Source organism: Phaseolus vulgaris, chromosome 11, assembly GCF_051622355.1.
Source record: "Phaseolus vulgaris cultivar YP4 chromosome 11, ASM5162235v1, whole genome shotgun sequence".
Lineage (NCBI taxonomy): Eukaryota > Viridiplantae > Streptophyta > Magnoliopsida > Fabales > Fabaceae > Phaseolus > Phaseolus vulgaris.
The window spans coordinates 5,817,552-5,833,090 of record NC_143508.1 but is presented as its reverse complement, the minus strand read 5'-3'; positions in this window follow the sequence as shown (position 1 = coordinate 5,833,090).

The following is a 15,539-nucleotide window of genomic DNA, read 5'->3' as shown; positions in this document are numbered from 1 at the left end:
CTTGTAGTTACATTCACATCATGTGGTATCTAGAGTCTAGGCTTGTTTTTGCTTAATTCTTGAGTTGTATTGCACTTTACTTTCAAGAGCTCTTTAATTCAAGTTGTTTACCATTCTGTTTTAGGATTTATTTTGAGTTTTCTTGCTGTTTTCTTTTGTTACACCATGTGTTTGTGAAAAGGACTCTAGCACTCATTGTTCATATGAGTATGGCTGCTCTTTTGGAATGGCATTCTCCTTCCTAGAGCTGACCTTAAGCTTCCTTTCACTTGTGGTTATACCTTGTTATATGTCTTTTAATTTTGTAATCATGTCAAGTTTTGTCTTAGTCATGTTATTCCATAATTGTCATTACTTCTTGTAGTACTTTTATTGCTTTGATTGTTTCTTGCTTTGGTATTACTTTCTGTTTTTTAGTTTATTGCTTGATCCTTTGTGCATTTTCATTTTTAGATTTGAGTTCATGCTTGTATCTTCATTCTATACAAGTTCTTTTACACAAATTCCATTATGTCTTTGCTAGTTCATCTTACTGTTTTTCTTTCCTGAATAGGATACTCTGTTTTCTTACAAACGTGCTACTGTTTTCAATTTACTGCAATTAATTGGCTCACTGAAAATTTGTGAAAATTTGGATTTACATACTTCAAAGTGTTACAAAAGCATAGAAAAAAGAATCACTCAAAAATTCCAAGTACACAAAAAATGATAAATAAAATACGAAAAGTGTACAATACTGCCGAAAAGAATACGGTAATTGGGCAGCAATTTTAAAAAAATTATTTCTCTCAATTGGCTTACTGTTTTTACCTCATTCCAGTGCCATTTTTGAGTTAAGACATTGAAGTTTCTGTGGTTAATTTTTCACAGTCCAGTTCGCTTTCAATCGGTACAGTTAAATCTGTAAACATAGCACAGTTTGCTTTAAAAAAAAAAAACAATACATTTCCAGTAGCTGTTTTCTGTTTTCTTTAATCTACTCTAGCACTTTTCTTTAGGACTCTTTTTGTGTGCCTTCTTTATTCATTGAGTTCCTTATTTTTCTTGATTGTCTTTCATTCATATTCTTTCTAGTTTGTCATACATTACTCTCTGTTTTTGGTTTAGCTTTTATTGTTTACACCTTTTTCTTGCTTGTCTTTTTGTTCTTCTTAAAAGTTGTGTGGAGACTTGTTCTTAAGTAAGTTGGTTTGCTGTAACATATTTCACTTGAAGCTACTCCATTTCACAAGCAAGGCTTGGTTGAGGACAGAATTTTTTCTTGGAGTGGTTTGAGTGCTTTCTTGGGCATTTTTCCAGCAACCTATATCTCACTGTTTTTAATTGTTTAACAAGTTTCTTTCACTGTTTTGTTTTCTGTTTTTGTGTATTTTCTGCTCATGGCTCATTTCTCTAGTGGAGAGTCCTCCAAACCGTGCTCACCACAAAAGGCAGCCCTTTATGAGGACTTAAAGAATGCCAAGCAATCCAATGCTCACTATCTTGAGGTGATAAGGAAGATGGAAGCACGGCTCCAAAGTTTGGAGTTAAACCGAGAGGAAATGCATCAAAACCGTGAGAAAAGAACTCCTCCTCCTAGTCGGCATTCTTCAAGGCACTCCCATGGTTATTATGAAGACAATCCAAGGCCAAGACATCATCACCATGAAGAGAGGCGCCAACATGTGGCTGGCCCTTGTTCTCCAAATGTAAAACTTCCTAGTTTTAGTGGTGATAGTGATCCCAATGTATACTTAGGATGGGAGGCTAAGGTGGACCAAATTTTTGATGTAAATGGGGTTAGGGATGAGCATAGGGTTAAGTTAGCTTCTTTAGAATTTTTGGACTATGCCATGCAATGGTGGCATCAATACCTCATGGACATTGACCTACACAAGAGGCCGCCCGTGGTCTCTTGGAACGATTTGAAAGCATGTTTACGCGCTAGATTCGTACCCCCACACTTTAGGAAAGACCTTATGTTGAAACTCCAACGGTTTCATCAAGGCGCGCTAAGTGTGGATGATTACTTTAAACAACTAGACACGCTTTTAATTCGAGTTAATATGGATGAGAGTGAGGAGGCTAAGATAGCTAGGTTTGTGAGTGGACTTCGAAGGGATATTCAAGACGTGGTAGAGTTACAAGAATATTCTTCTTTGGAAAATGTGGTGCACCTTGCTAGCAAAATTGAAAATCAACTTGCAAGGAAAAATGCTTTCAAAAATTCTTCTAAGGATAACTACTACCACTCTTCTTGGAAAAATAAAAATAACTCTTTTTCAAATATCCCTTCTAAGGACTCTACTTTCAAACCTAGAGAGTCTAAGCCTTCCACTTCCAATTCTAGGCCTAAATCACCACCTAAAACGTCTAGTAAGAAGTGTTTTAAATGTTTAAGCTATGGACATATTGCTTCTAATTGCCCTTCTAAACGAGCTATGTATATGCATGATGGGGTAGATAGTAGTGAGCATAGGTCCGAATCTTCTAGACATTCCTCACCTTCTAGATCCCCAAGTGAGAGTGAAAGTGAAAGCCCACATGAGGGTGACCTATTAGTAATAAGACGCATGCTTGGACAAGTGTTAAAACCTTTTGATGAAACTCAAAGAGAAAATATATTTCATTCAAGGTGTCTTATTAGTGATAGAGTATGCTCTTTGATTGTAGATGGGGGGAGTTGTGCGAATGTGGCAAGCACAAGAGTGGTAGACAAACTTGGATTGCCTACCATCTCTCATGCCAAGCCCTACAAGTTACAATGGTTGAGTGAGGTGGGTGAGATAGTAGTGAACAAACAAGTCCTCATTACATTTTCCATTGGCAAATATAAAGATGAGGTCTTGTGTGATGTTGTTCCAATGGAAGCTACTCATATACTTTTAGGTAGGCCATGGCAATTTGATAGAAAAGTTTTTCATGATGGCTTTACCAACAAAATTTCTTTTCACTTCCATGGGCACAAAGTCACTCTTAAGTCTCTCTCTCCAAAGGAAGTACATGAGGACCAAGTTAAAATGAGAGAAAAAAGAGAGAAAGAAAATGATATAAAAAGTTCCAAGAGAAGCCTTCTCATGTCCACACAACAAGTTAAAAGGGTAATAGTTACTCAAAAGCCTATTTTTTTAGCTATTCCTAGGACTATTGACTGTGAGTCGGCTAAGGATAGTCCCACATGTTTGGACAATTTGGTAAAGGACTATGAAGATGTGATTCAAGATCCTCCTAAAGGCTTACCACCTCTAAGAGGGATTGAACACCAAATAGACTTAATGCCCAGGGTTTCTTTACCACATCGTCTAGCATATAGGACCAATCCCAAAGAAACTCAAAAAGAAAATGAAAAGGAAATTGAAGTACATGATAAACCGAGTCTTAATACCTTCTCAACTCAATCACTTTTGTTGACTCGTGCTACGCCTACAAGGTCGTCTTCTTCTTTGTCATTTTCATTACCTAAGGTTCCTACTTCCACACCATATTGGATAAAGAATGTTAAGGATGGTTTTTTCATATCTCCTATTTTACCAAATAATATCATTCCTAAACAATCTTTTCCAACATGGTCTGTGTATAGACCATCTTTTTTTGAACTCCCACCATTTCAAAGTGCTAAGTCATGTTTGCCCATTTCTTCTTGTCTTCTCTTATATAATAGCAAACTGACTTTGTTTTATGCAGGAGTACTGAATTCGTGGACAAATTCTCTCCAACTCGGGGAGTATGATGAATATCCACTAGGAGAGGATTTTATTAATGAAGGAAGAGGATTTTCACCTACACATTTGAAGTTCTTCCTTCTAGTCTTCTCACAAATTAAAAGAAGTCAAAGAGAAGATCAAGCCTAAAGATAAAGAAGTCTACAAACTCTCAAATAATAGGCTTCATATTAAATATCTCTCTTTATAGTTTCTTTTAAATTGTAAATAATATAGAATAATGTTTAGAAAGGTGCTTAGAGGGAAACATGAGACACCTCTTTTGTAAAAGCATCTTTAGGCTTTAGTTTAGCAAATTCTAGGAGCTTGGGGAGTGAGCTTAGTAAGGGGGGTGTGATCTTAGGAGTTTTTTGGGTAGCTTAGGGAATAAGCTATGTAAATGACCAGCCCTTACTCCTATAAAAGGAGGGCTTAGGTCCTTCACAATTCAGATTGGAATTTTATAGTAGAGAGACTATACTCAATTTGGGAGAGAATTTGTGAGTTTTGAGTCTTCCTCTTCTTTGCCTTATCTTGTGAGCTATGGTGAGCTTCAAGTGGTGGCACTCCATCACTTATCTTGGTTCAAGGTTCCAAGTGGCGTGAATGGCTTCTTCCAATTCTCAAAATCCAGCAAGCATCTTATTCTATAAGTGTTCTTCTTCCCTTTTCTTCAATTTTCCATTCGGTAGTTTTGATTCCTAGAGTTTACTTCTTTTTCTACCGTTTATTTTGTGTTTCCAGCATTGTGTTCTTAATTCTGTTTTGGTTCAGTAGCTATCATTTAAATTCTGTCCAGTTTTAATTCTTGTTCTTCTTTCCTTTTGTTTTGATTCAATTTGACAATACATGGACTTCAATATGAGTCTTGGTTGGTGCTTAGTTTTGGTGAGTTCTTGAATTTAGAACATTGATCCAATTCTAAAGTAGAGTGCCTTTTAAATCCAGCTCAAGTTGTTCCTAAGAATGTCAAGAATCAGGTGTTCTTGTAGTTACATTCACATCAGACAGTCAAGATTTTAAATTGAATTAAGCTAATAAGATAAATCTTATTGTTTATTAGCTTGAATCGAACCAAATTGAAAAAAATAGTTTTTTTATAAAAATTAAGAAATTTCTTCTTAAGTCAGTTCTAACGACTCAATTCATTTGTAACCCTACTAAGAGTTTTATTTGTTTTTATTGGATGGCAAGGGAAAAAATAAAATAGCCCACAAGTGAGAATTAAACATGTATTTTTTAGTAGTCATTCAATATAATAATGGGATAAACCTTTTGCTATTGCATAAAAGTTCTAGAATTTTCAATAGCCTTTTGCCAAGATGCATTCCTTTCACCACCAAAGACTATAGACTGCATGACACCATTCAGCAAATTTAGAACTAAGTTTGAGTGATATTATTATTTATTCTGAAATCCATCTTCATCACATCCTCTCCAATGTTTGTCCTTCTTGATGTTCGAGCCAAAAGGAAGCAGCAGAGAAATTTAATATACATATATACCTTAAGTATAATGATCTTTATGTAGTTCCTAGAAAAATTCTCTTGAATATATTAACGTGAAACTAAGATTTACACCTGGATTGATTAAAGATTTAACATAAAAACTTACATGTAGAAGTGGCGTGAATGAGTAGGAAATGTTGATGATGATAAGGTTATTTTATAATATATAAGTGGGTTGAAATTTTATTTTGTGAGTTGATTTTATAAGATTTAGTTAAATTTAAAAAATTTATTTTTTAATATGATATTAGAATTATTTATAATTTATTATATTGAGAGTTTGTTGAACCGAATCACGTGTTATATATATATATATAATTTTTATCATTCATAAATATATATACATCGACTAGAACACTACAAGAAAATCATGAAATAGAAACCAATTTTTAAAAACAAAAAATAATTAGTTGTTATAGTGACTAAATTAGAGATTAAAAAAATTTTGATTTCTAAATTAGTTTCTATTATTGTTAAATGGTTTCTAAATTGGTGTCTAATTAACAACCAAAGTTTTTGCTACCAAATTTAGAATCTAAATAATTGGTAGCAAAAATCTTGGTTCCTAATTAGACATCAATTTAGAAACCATTTAACAATAATAGAAACTAATTTTGGTGAAAAATTCATCTTATAAGTGAGTTGAAATCTTATTTTGTGAGTTTGTTCTATAAAATTTAATTAAACGGTTCATTTTTTAATATGATCTTAAAAATATTTATAATTATTATATCGGGAGTTTGTTGAGCTGGTCAGGTCACATATTATTCATATATAGTCTCGTGACAAGTTGACATTCATACCACTCTTAAATATATTCTTATGCCTGAGTTGACATATTTAAACATAGAAAGATACATTAAAGATCCTATATAGAGTAGAGATAAGATTTTGATGAAAAATTGATCTTATAAAGATTGTTTGAGGCGATATTATATATATAATTGAAATGATTGAGGGCAGATAGATGGAAGAGGTACGTAGTATAGTTTCCTTTGCAGCGTTTGTGTGGGGAAAGCACGTATGTTTGCTTTTTGACGCCCCCACTTGAGCCCTGATGACTCTGAAGCTAACAAGGTCCCACACTCATCTTCTTTTCTGATCTGTATTTCTCATGCACGTGCATGCCTCACTTTGTAGTTTCTACCATTATTTCTCTTTCTCTTTATGCGTGGCCTCCAGACATACACATATACAAATTTTCTATCAGATGAAGGATTAAGGCTGCAATTTGGTGGCTTTACAACTAAAAATAGGGGAAATTAAGTGGTAAGCTTTTGGCATGAAAATGAGGAAAAAAGCAGGAAGCTGTCAAAACAGATAGGGAATTAGATTCCAACACCACCAACCCTCTCATCCAATCAAACCTTTCTTTAACCCTTCAAAACTTAGATTCATTCGCGTTTAAGATACACATTATTTATACCAATTCACTTTCCCATCTTAAATCTCTCAACCGATAAACATCCACATCACTACCTTTCATCTTTCTTTATATCACATACAATTATATCTATATATTCATTTAAGCCTCAATTTCATAAAACTGGTTCAAAGTAATAATGTTTGTATTCACTTATATACAATGAAATGTCCTAATCTCTAGTTGATATGGAATCTCTAACACTTCCATCAAACTATATCATCTATTTATTTTTCAATTAAAACTTTGCTTTGAATATTTCACATGGCGTATCTAAGATTTTAATTCTTAAAAACAAAAATTACTTAAGAAATTTCAAACATTTTTTCAAGTAATGTTATAGACTTTCTTTTTAAAAAAAGCTACAATTTAAATTTATTATTGTTCCTCAAGAATATGAAATAATTTATTTTGGTATGCTGTATAATAAATTTCTTTTTATTATAAAAATTGACACTTGTAAAAATAATTTTCCTTTTTATTTTTTCCATGTTCCTTTCCTTAGACTAGCCCTACATAAGAGTAGATCTCTAAAGCACAACTCTAATCATGGTGTTTCCCTTAAAAAAAAGTTTTTTTGCCTTTCTTTTCATTGTATTTGTGGCATGTAATAGAGTTGAATCTTCAATAATAATAATAATAATAATAATAAAAATAATATAGATGGATAGATAGTTATGGTCAACATATATATCGTTTTCATTCACATTTTATTTTTAAAATAATGAGCTAAGAGTTTGTTTTCACAGAAAAGTGATAATAAGTTCACCTTTTCAAAAGAAGGACAAGTTGAATGCTTTACGTCTACTGAGCATTTTCGAGGAAAAAAAATTGAGTGGACGTAATTTCAAATCGATGAGGTGCGTCTATTTAAGGGTGTGTGTCGAATTGTAGTATTTTTGGAGTTTTAATATTTAGTACACACTTACTCAAGAACAACAAAAAATGGAACCTTAGTCTCTCGTCACAATCCTACACAAGTCAAATAATATAAAAACTGTCTACTGCATATGGTAAATAATATATATATTTTTTATGAATTGTTACACCTGCTACATTAAAAATAAATTAGCACTTTTTGGTTAGTTAAGAAAATCACTAGTTGAAAATAATTTAAATTCAACGCTAAAGTATTAAAATATCAATATTATGTTTTATTTATTAAATTAATAATTGATAAAGTACATATTAATAATAATAATAATAATAATATATGGTTGATAATAAATGAATCTAATAAATTGATGTTAAATATTAAAAGCTAAATTCGCGTTTTATTGTGCTGATTCTAATAAATATATATAGTTGCAGTTATCCATATTAATTGTTTTGATAAATAATATTTTTATTGCATCTGTTTCTATAGATCGGATATTTACTCTATCCAATATAAAGTATCTTCCAGACATATATATCAATAGGTCAAACGATTCTCCCTCCTTAACAAAGTAGTTGTCGACTGATATATAAATATGGATTAACACTGCATTATCTAGACAAAAATTGTTCATAAAAAAGGGTAAAAGCAAATCAAGATGCTTGATTTTTTTATTTATTTATCAGCATCAAGATGCTTATACGTCAAAACATTTCAAAAAAGTATTTAACTAAGAAGACCACACTTTAATTCATTTAAATAACTTTAATACTTAACAGACTGATTTTGTTGTATAAATCGTAATATATTAAATTTACATTATAAAATTTTTAAATTATATATTTGTTGGTATAAATACTAACTATGTAAGTTTTAAGTTTATATATAGTTTTTTTAAATAATTTAATAAGAGACCTTCTAGTATTTTTATTTTTCTTCTTTTCACTAGCATGATAATAATTTGTGTTAGAGATAAAATATTTTAATAAATATGTAAATTTTATTTTATAAATAAATTATATAAAGTTGAGTTAAAGTTACTTCTTAACCTAATATTAGACCTATTTAAAATCTTTATTAATAAAAATTTGATGAATTTATCTTGTCGTTTGGTGCTTTCTATTCACTACAAGAAAATCATGAAATAGAAACTAATTTTAGTGACAAAAATAATTAGTTGTTATAGTAACTAAATTATAAATTATTTTAGAAACTAAAAAAAAATTAATTTCTAAATTAGTTTATATTATTGTTACATGGTTTTTAAATTGGTATATAATTAGCTATTGAGGTTTTTCTACCAAATTTAGAATATAAATGATTGATAGTTTTTGCTACCAAATTTAGAATATAAATGATTGGTAGTTAAAACCTTGGTAGTTAATTAGATACCAATTTAAAAACTATTTAACAATAATAAAAATTAATTTAAAAATTAAAATTTTTTAGTATTTAAAATAATCTATAATTTAATCATTATAATAACTAATTATTTTTTATCACTAAAATTAATTTTAGAATTTTGTTACAGTCCTAGGTTGTTATACTAAAGATATAGTCAGAATAATCAATGCAAAATGCATCACGAAATTAATGATTGAGTGAATGGTAAGGTAAATTGAGTGGGACCTTTAGATTTAATCTGCTGAGTATTATCAGATTGAGAGTATCCTATGCTAATTAAACTAGCTTTTTGTCACTTCCCCTTAGAAACACTTTATGACATAATGCTTTAAAAGTAAAAGATTCAAGTGAATTTCATATTATAAAACCAAGTGAGCGAGTATTACACAATTCTAAACCAAGCAAACTCTACGAATACCATGAACTTGCCCTAAATATATTCTTCACTTTCTGAAAAACGGAAAGAACTCATCATTACATTATTTTCTTATTTTTATTTTTTTCTAAGAAACATGAATATCAGAAATTCATGACGTTCTTCCCCCCTTTCCTTATTTCGAATGGAACCACAACATCCTTTACCTAATAATGAACATCAGAAAAGCTAAAGAAATATATTTTGGAAGTAGAAAATCATGGAACAAAACATGTTTCATGGTTGATAGGAACGGAAAACAAAGAAAAGAAAAAGAAAAAAGGAACAAGATTGAAGACGAGCTACGTCCATATCGTGGAAGATGCATGGATACGATTTTTTTCTTTTTTTTTCTCTAATTTTTTGATCGCAACACTTTTGATTTTCAATTATCTCTGTTGTTTGTGTCCATGAAATTTGAGGAGGAAGAGCATATATTCCGTAGTAGGGAAATGTAAGGAAAATGGTGTAAGAGTGGGACCCGAGAATGGGTGACGTGGCAATAAGGATTCCCGTGCCGACCGTAAGCATCTCATGATAAAAATGATTGATGTTGATTCCTTACAATAGTGCATTATGGTACACAACAACGCGCCAATTTTGACCCCACCACATATTCCACTTTTTTTTATATAATAAATATATTATTATTTGCTCACTTTTATTAACTCATTTAAGATAATATGGTTAGTAGTGTTTTAGACTATTGACGATTTTCAACCTAGTAGTTAAGAATATCTGAATTCTTAATTAGTATGTAATGTGTTTTTTTTTTAAGTATTCTTTGACATATATACTATTTTTTCAATATTTAATTTTGTTATTGTCTTAATTCAATAATAAAAGTTGTCTCATATTTAAGATTGATTATTCAGAAATTCTTGATTTGTGTTGATACGATATTAATGTCTTAAATATAAATATTGGTGGATGATTGTTTATATGTAATATCAAGTTCGACTCATAGCGCTACACCCTCCTAACTTTATACATAAACCAATGAGATTAAAAAATCAAATTTACTCTAAGATGAGACTCGGACTATGACACTATAGTTAGAATTCTATTTTAAATTTTGTTGATTCCTTTCTAATGATATGATGTAGTAATAAAATGAGGAAGAACAAGGTCAAAGATGATTTTTAATGACTTATTATATTAAAATTCTTAGAATATAACAAGAATTTTTCAGTTGTACAGAGAAGAATTCACGAAATCTCTTTATGTTTAGTATATTGAATCTTCAAAACACAAAATTTTGTTATAAAATGACTTTTTTAACTTTTTATACGTTATCACTATGTTAGAAATGTAACGAATTGGTAACTTCTAAATTGATGGTAGTTGAGGGGGGTAAAATATCCAATTAAATCTATACACTAATATGTACTAGCACTAACATGATCTAAAAACAGACAGAAGATAAATAAATTTGTTAAATACTTTATATATCAGGAGTTTAATTTATGATTTTTTTTTCTAAAAACGAGATGAAATCCAGTATGAAAAGAAATATTAACATGTTATTATTATTAGAAATTATTGTTCATGAAGACCAATATCTATGGGTATGTGAAAGAAATCATAACTGTGTTCTCTTTTGTTTCAATTGTTTTGTTTATAAGGTATAGAATGAGGTTCCTAAAGAAAACTGCAATGAGACAAGAAAAAGTTGAATGTAAGATAAATCTTTATACTTTTGAATAATGATTGTCGTAACTCCCTATGATACGTCACACAATTGGAGCACTTTTCCATATATGATAAAACTTGATGAATATATGAAGTGTGAATTTTTTTATACACACACAAAAACTGAAACATCCTCAAAAAAGGTACAAACTCAAACATTGGTAGCTCTATCCCTCCCTTATTAAATTTTACTCACTTTTACAATTAATGGAATAATTTGCATGCACTAAAAGAGAGAGAAAAATTCCATATTTGTCTGAAAGGGAAATTTGGACTCAGACGAATCATAAGCAAGTCAACGTTTTTGTATTTATGTAATATAGATTCTCTCACATTTACATTCATTTTTTTAGAACAATTCCAAACTTCACTTCAATTTCTCTTTGCTGTGTAACACATGCTTCCTACTCTTACTGTTCATTTTGATTAAACTTACGAAATCGAGTCAATTCTCAACAACGTTCTCACATCAAAATAAAGTATCATTTTCAATGTTGAAAGTTTGAAATCCCACTCATTTTTACCAAATGAGAAAAATATAAGTTCTCTATTACTGTTTTCAATTCAGAGACTCCTTTATATCTTCAATTGTCTCACTAACCATTTTTTTCTTCTATTCATTTTCAGCGATTTTTTCGAAGAATTTTCCTCGGATTTTTACTTTATATTTTGCACAAATACAATTTTTTATGTGATTTTAAATAAAAAATTCAAAACGTATAAAAGTTTGAATAAAAATCATTCATAGAAAACTTATAACTTCTTATTGCATTTGTTTGTACAAAATAGTAATATTTAATTAAAAAATATATTGAATTAACCCTAATTTAAATTTTCTCTAATTAAAAAATATTATTAAAATAACAAAATAATATTATAATTAAAAAATATTCATGACTCGGGATGGAAGAGTTCATGTTTGGGTGATGGGGATTCTGGTTTCGTATGCCAGTGCCGTGAAAACTTCACCTTATAAACCAATTTTATAAGGTTGCGTTAAGCTTAAAGTTCACTTCGAGTAGTTTTGTTGCGCTTCTTTGTTTCCTTCTTTTCTTTCTTTGTTTTGTTTCTTTCTCCTTCCTTTTTTTCCTTGTTTTTTTCCTTCCAACATGTCTGAAGATCATATTCTTTATTTTCCTGCTCATAATTACATGTATCTACACCCTAGTGAGAATCCTGTCACTGCTCTTATATCTCCTCTTCTTGACTCTAATCATTATCATTCATGGAGTAGATCCATGATCACTTCCTTAAGTGCAAAGAATAAGCTTGAGTTTATTGATGGAACAATGATTGAACCAATGAATGATGATGTGTCTTACCATGCTTGGAAGCGGTGCAATAACATGGTGTTGTCTTAGATTTTGCATTTTGTATAGTCGAATATTCGACTGAGCATACTCTGGATGGAGAAAGGTGAAGAAATATGGTATAAGAATAATTTAAACCATATCTTAAAGAGATTTTGTTGGACTTATCAGACCAACTGCTATCGAACCACCCATAAATATATAGTTTCACGCACGAGTTGACAAGTCTTAGCGTGAGGGGAGTGTGCTGGAGATCTCACATCGACTAGAGATAAGGATATTTCTTAGTATATAAGTGGGTGCAAACCTCACCTTATGAACCGATTTAATAAAGTTGAGTTAGACTTAAAGTTCACTTCTTAACAAGTAAAGGTTGAGTGATGCAAAACTTTTGATTAAGACAGCTAAGTTGTGTCATTGGTTTTACAAATTTTTTAGAAGATGTAATATGAGAATACAAAGAAAATTATAATTAGGTATGTGTTGTGTTTAATAGTGTGCAACAAGGGAAAAAATGAAATGAATGAGTCTGGAATATAATATTGTGTTTAATGCATTATGAGTTTTGAGAATTAGTGTGCGATGTTATATCTAAATTTGAAATTATATATGGTTTTCAAAGTTAAGCTATATTGCTACATGAGTGTGGGATTGGTGTCCTAAATCAATAATTGTTAAAAAAACAAGTCAAATACACAAGAAAAAAGAGTTGAATTATGGATTTTTTTTAAATAGTTCACAAGAAGAGTGTATGATATAATGGTCATACAAAGTTTTAATTGACAGATTCACTATCAAGATATTTTTGCAACTATTGTTTAAAAAGAAATTCATTCTTTGTTAGATAATTTTTTGATAATATGTAATTTGTAAGAATTAAAAAGAGGAAGAAAGATTTACACTGTAAATTTTTATATTGGTTAGTCTATAATCGAGATTGCGTCTAGTTCCTCGTTGACATGATAAAGTTTCACTAAGCAAACTAATGTTGCAATATACAAACTAAGTAATTTTTAGATTTTAGTCACTCCTACCTAAACAACCCAATATTGTTTGAAACAACAACTATTTCTTAGTAAGACACTGGAACAATAATCATTATTGGCCAAAATACTTAATTATAAGACAAGTGATCAAAAGATCATAGAGTTGCTAACTAAAAGAGAATTAACGTTCTAAGACAAATACAATGTTTTAAGTTCACTCTTTTAGGTTGCTAAAGAACACTAAAGTGTTATATTTACAGGCTTGATTGCATGATTTTTTACTCAATATTTTTTTATCTTTATAACTTTGTCAGTTCATTCACGAGGGAAAAGAATATTCTATTCTTTAAGGTATCTTCTATTTATAAAGGTCTTGAAAGATATCTATTCTGATTGTGGGTCTTTGAGAAGCTCTCCAATCATCAAGATGCGTTTGATATTGTAGATGACGAGGGTTGCAATAAATGTTTTTCATGCAACATTTAATGCAAAATTCTTCTTAAAGAATATTTTGATACTCAACATATTTTATCAAGCCTATATAGTCCTTTCAGAGAGGTTGTTGACATAAAGCAACTTTAATACATTCTTCAAGAGATCTTTTTATGTTAACATTTCTCGCAAGATCCTCTCAGTGATCGGACAAAAGAGTATTATTTGCAAAATATAGTAAAAATACTATATTTCTTGCCACTCACACCAACAAGGGTGGTCGGATAGACATTCTCGTGAGACCTATGTAAGTTATTACTAATTTTCTAAATTTATTTTTAACATAATTTCCTAACATTTGTAACTCTCAATAATTATGTGGGAAACCTACCATCAATGGTAGAGGGTTATACAATCTGATAATTCTGAAAGTTCTAAAGGACCATCTTCTGTTGTCCACCAAATAAATATAGCAACAAAGCTTCAAAAAATGATGGAAAGATGTTACTGGAGGAAAAAGTAGTGGTAAAATACATGAGACTATGGAATTAGCTACTAACTTCCACCATGGAGTGTCATCCCTCACTCAACCCTCCTTGTTAGCTTCTACGGTTGATTACAGTGATCAATTAGTTAAGAATGAACAACTTCATAAGCAAGTCTAACAAGTAAATAAAAAGGTTAAGGCAACAATTGAAAGAGTTAACTTAGCACATCAAAAGACTATACATTTGGATAACACAATCAAGTTGATGCAACAATAATGAGCTATGATGATGGAACAACAACTTGGTGACACTTCAGCAGGTATGAGTTAGGTCAACTCTCACTATGCTAAAGATTTTGGTGAACAACCCCTCACTTGAAGTTCACCCACACTGTACGTTTAATTACTTGATATTTCTTTTAATGTAATAAGTGTTGTATTTATCCTAATCACTTCCATTTTTTTCACATGTAATTTCAATTTGATATTCAATATGACCATTATGTATAATGAGACGTTTTATTTTCTTAATCTTGTAATTGTGTTATTTTTAGTTTTCAAACATTCTTTATTCCAATTGTTCTATGGCATGTGTATTATACATTTTACTTCATTGTGGTTGATGTTGCTAGATTAGCGTATCTTTAAAATATTTTCTTTAGCTTTGATATTGTAATTAGATTTGATGTTGTAATTGATCCACCACTTTACAATTCATATTGGGTTGTGATATGGATTTACAACTAAATGGATTTTGATGTATGATTATAATTAAAATGATATCTTGGACTTGAATTTTTTTTATTACAAATAGAAGCTTATATTGAATTTGAATTTTTTATTATAATTAGAATAATATATGCAAGTTTTTTGAAATTGAAATCTGGTTAGAAATGCTTTTAATCTTAATTTTTGTTATCACACATAACCTACTTTATTTTCTAATAGTCTTTTTTTTTCTTTATAGCATGGGCTAGATCCAAGCAAAATCTTTAAATTTTTTTCCACTTAATTAGCATCGATTTGATCCTCTCAACATAATGTTTTTTTTTTTCCTTTATAGTGTGAGTTAAACCAACGCAAAAACATTCATATTTTTTCCACTTAAGTAGTGTCAATTTGACCCTCTATATGACTTTTTTTCCTATATAACGAGCACTACATCGATGCAAATGCTTTATTTTATTTTTTTTCTCTTGATTAGCATCAATCTAAACCTCTCTAAAATGTTATTTTTAAATAATAATTTTCCAATTTACGTTCATTTAAGTTGATGTTATTAACATCCTCTACATAAGTCGACACGAATAACTTCATATATAAAA